General features: G+C 39.4%; 1 pseudogene; it reads right to left on the bottom strand.

Moving 5' to 3' along the window:
* Nucleotides 1-502: 502 nt before the first annotated feature.
* On the bottom strand, nucleotides 503-3,978 carry LOC143004826 (interferon-induced very large GTPase 1-like; annotated as a pseudogene).
* Nucleotides 3,979-4,436: the final 458 nt, after the last annotated feature.

Here is a 4,436-nt window from a genome sequence, read left to right as displayed (position 1 = left end):
TTTTACTTCAACATAAAATGTACAACATAATGTAGTTTGTTTTGATTATCAATCACACAACATAGTTATTTCAAATACAAGTAAAGAAATAGAAACATACAAATATCAATGCAATTATTCTGCAAAACTCTTTTTCACATACTGTTTGTATCATTTTCATCATTTGCACTTATTGCTTATCAATTATGATTACGTTATACAAATACAAGACGTGCTTTTCTCTGCAAGTACTTGAAAAAAAAAGAAGTGAAGTAATGATATTGTTCTTCCATAACAGTCACTTTTTCACACAGTCAAATTACAAAGCCAAATCATCATTATCCTCATCATATTGGCCACACACAGTCATGATGTGAAAAGATTGAATGTGTTTTTGTAATGAAAAGTAGTATAGAAATGGTTCAAATGTAAGTCTTCATTTTTTTTCCCCCAACCTCTCATTCTTTGGGTTTTCTGGCCTCAGCTTCCACTGAAAAAAACATTTGTTAGGTGTGTACGTTATTTATTTGACGTTGAATGCTTTGTCCAAACCCTCCAGTGCTTTTTCCTTTGTAATTGATCTCCAGGCTTCTGGAACATCAGCTGGTTTGGCTTCATATTCTTCAGCAAATCTCTCATTGTACTGCACCAGGACAAACTTCCAGTAGTCAGATGCTTCTATGGTGCGGTCTGGAGGAATACGCCAATCTGGATAGTAAGTATGGTAGTCTTTGTATGGATGGGGTTCCCCTTTAGTGTCTTCATTTTGGAATGTGTTTTGACCTTGCACTTCAGTTGTACACAGTGTTTCCACCAGTTTTCCACTCTTGAGCTCCCTGTATCGACCGAGACCTTGTGGCTGATGCAAAGCCGCATGATGTTTTTCATGATTTTGACCTCCAGCCTCACAGGGAACTTTACAAAAAGGGCACTGGTGTCCACAACCAAACATCCGTTTGAAGAGCAAATCCTGTGGTTTATCTGTCAGTTTATGCAGCGTCTCGGCAATGTTGTCAGAGTTTGCAAACTCTTTCTGAAGCTGTTCACTCAGGTCTCTCAGTGATTCTTTGAGGCTCGCTGTAAAGGGACTGCATGTGCTCTGAATTTGTGCTTTTTTCATTCTCCATTGAGATTTTGATGTCCTTAATCAAGCATTTACGGATATTACCGATGAGCTCTGTGATGCTCTCGCTGTTATCTGGCAATGGAAGGCCATCGGCTGTTTTAGAGGCCTGTTCAATAGCCTCTGTTATTTTGTGAATGAGCTCCTGAAGTTTCTTGTTTTTCAGTTTGCTCATAGTCTTGTTCTCTGACATTTTATCCAGGATATTTTGAAATATCCACTCTTTAACATAAATTTCATACTTGGAAATGTATGTGACAAATCCGTTGAAGTCTTCCTTTTCCAGCAATTCTTTGAGAATGCTGTGCTGGAAAACGGAGCGGGCACTGAACTCAAGTGAATGAGCACTTTCATCCACGATTTGAATTCCCAGGGATCTGTCAATGCACTCTTCCACGGCAGGTTTGATACAATCCTGGACAAAACCGTTGGCCTTGCTCTGACAGTGATCTCTCTGTTTGTATAAATCAAGGAAAACAGAAAAATACTGAGGTTTCTTCTTTTCCAGCTGAACTCTTGGATCCTTGTCTGACAAGAAATTTTGGGTGCATTTGGAGAAATTCTCTTGAGGCATTGCCAGATATGTGAAGTTTCAGGTCAATCTCAAATTTGGCATGGCGATCCTTAGGGCTTTGTTCAAGGAATGTGTCTATCTTGTCCAGGATTTCTTTTATGAAAGAATCATGGTAATCAATGTTTGACTTTGCCTTATCTTTCACAATCCATGCGCAAGACTCAATGAGTTGGTTTGCGGAATTCTGCATTGTCATGCTTATGTCATTTCTGAAGAACCAACGTTTAGCCCTCCCTGTAAATGTGATATGCTCAGAGCTTACTGTGAAGGGTTCCTTGCCTATTTCTTGTAAGTGTCCACTGCTGTCCAATGCTTCACTTACATTCCGATGGGCGAAATTAGTTTTCAGCTGTTTGAGGATGCATGCAGATATATCTTTTTCATTTAGGCCAGACACCCCTGTAACAACTCCAGACCACATCTTTTCAAACTCGTCTTTCAATTTCTCATCAGGCAGCTGTTCTTCAGCACCCTTGCAATTCTTGAGGAGCTTCATCACCTCTTCTTCAATCACAACTCGGTGCGTCTCCTCAATTTTCTGTGCCTTTTTTGAACTTTGCTGGAGTTCAAATGCACAATCCAAATCATTGTTCAAGGAATATTTGATGTCTTCTGCAAGCATCTTGATGTTGTTCAAGAACTCCACTCTGTATTTCTCCATCAGATGTGCATTTTTGTCTTTTCTTTTGTAGTAGGCCAGAAGTTTCTCCTTCATTGCCCTTTCATGGATCTGTATCTCTTTTGATGCCTCTGATTTTTTTTGTTGAACAAATGTTTTCCCAAACTGGATGTCGAGGTCATTGTCATTGGTGATTTCCAACTCTGCTGTGTTCTTCCAGACAAGAATTTCTTTTCTGAAATCCCATTCCCATCTATTGAACTCTTTCCAAAGAGTGTCATAGGCATTGGCCACAAGAGTGTTTCTGAAACTGAAAATGAAATTCTCATATTTCACTGCTCTCCAGAGACTTTCCATCCATTCCAGAAAATCTGGTATCTGTGAGATTACTATGTTGTTTGGACTTCCCAGGATCTCCAAGAGATTTTTCTTGAAATCTGCAACAGCTTCACTGTAGCCGGTGTTCACAGGTGCCATTGGCGGAGTTCCATGCCAAAGTCCTGGGATGTACCAGTTATTTTTTTCAACATCATAGTCCAGAACATCTGTGAATGCTTGAATAGATGTCTGTTTTTCCATTTGAGCTGCGATCTGTGTCATTTCATTCAGCTGATCCAAGAGATGCTGTCTCTCTGTTGTGTTCTTCATTTTAGCTGAAACACCAGCAACATTTTGGTGCACAAAATGACAAATTGGCCTTTTCCCAACTTCCTTCATTCTCAGGAACGCATGGGTTGCAATTTGTAGGATATCTTTAATTTCTGTTGAGTTCTCCATTGCGATATTGATAATGGCGATATCACTTAAACCAATAACAAATGTTGCGAGTTGGTTGTCGTGCTCATAACTGTTCTCCAGCTGTGACAAATCTGGAGACTTGAGGCCCTCAGTATCAATGAGAACTATGAAGTCACAGTTCAATGCACATCTCATCTCCTCGTCAACTCTGAGGAAAAGCATGAAAGCTCCTCTGGTGCATCTACCACTGCTAACAGGAAACTGCACACCAAACATAGTGTTGAGTAATGTTGACTTCCCTGTACTTTGAACACCCAACACTGTGAGCACCAACAGTCTGCTTCTTCCCCCAACCTTCTCGTGAAGCTCCATGAGCACATCTCTCAGCCATCTCTGCGGAACATTAGAAGCATCTCCATCCAGGAGCTCTAGAGGATATCCATCAAACAGCATTTCAGCAGCCAAACCAGGGAGACGAGCCATTTCATCAGGACGATTTTGTGACTGCACGGAAACCTCATAGATCAGTCCCAGTTCTCTCATGTAATGTTCAATTCCCAGAGAGCTGTCTAGCAATACTTGATCTATCTTTGCAATGAGTTTCACATCCTTCTTGCTGCATTGCTCTCTGAATTTGTAACGTAGTGTAGACAGCTGCTTTCGTGACTGTGAATTGAGTTTGAGTTTCAACCACTTTAGAAAAAAGTCCCTCTTTTCTTTGTCTGGTGTAGACAATGATGCAATCAAACTCGTCATTGCATTGGTCAGTATGTATTTGCTTTGTTTGTGCTTAATACATTCTCTTTCTTTCTGCAGTTCACATTTATATGTCTCTGGCGCTAAGTCACCGACTTTTTTCAGTCTACATTCCTCTTTGTCTAACTCAGCCAACCTTTTCCAATTTTCACTTTGCAGAAATATAAAATGGTAGCTGAGAATGGGCATGGCCAGAAAAATGCTTTAAAGGCAGGCAGAGGAAAAACTATACATGTAACAGTTTAAAAGATCTTGATCTTACCAGACTTGATCTGAAAGAGGACAACATTTCCTATGTGACTATGTATACTTTTTTTGGTGAGATGTAAAATTGTTTTCCAACAGTGGAATCTAGCTGTCAGCCAATCAGCTTCAACTTGCCACTCTATTGACTCTACTCATATCTGAAAAATATGATATATGATAGAGTAAAATGTTGAAAAAGTTCCTGAAAGATTGAAGCCCAAAAAACATTGGAATGGTGTGTCTACCTGTCATAGCCATAATGTTCTGAATATTCCATTTTAATGTTTGTCCGAGTAAATTAGTATTTCATAATGTAACGACAAAATCAAATAATATTGAATGTGGAATAATAAACGTAAACAACAATGCCTTCATAATATTATGTGAATCATCAATGAAAA

Source organism: Genypterus blacodes, unplaced genomic scaffold, assembly GCF_046128005.1.
Source record: "Genypterus blacodes isolate CSIRO-AG114 ecotype Tasmania unplaced genomic scaffold, CSIRO-AGI_Gbla_v1 ptg000067l_1, whole genome shotgun sequence".
In the NCBI taxonomy this organism is placed as follows: domain Eukaryota; kingdom Metazoa; phylum Chordata; class Actinopteri; order Ophidiiformes; family Ophidiidae; genus Genypterus; species Genypterus blacodes.
The sequence above is the reverse complement of the archived record's forward strand: the minus strand, read 5'-3'. Positions and strand labels throughout refer to the sequence as shown.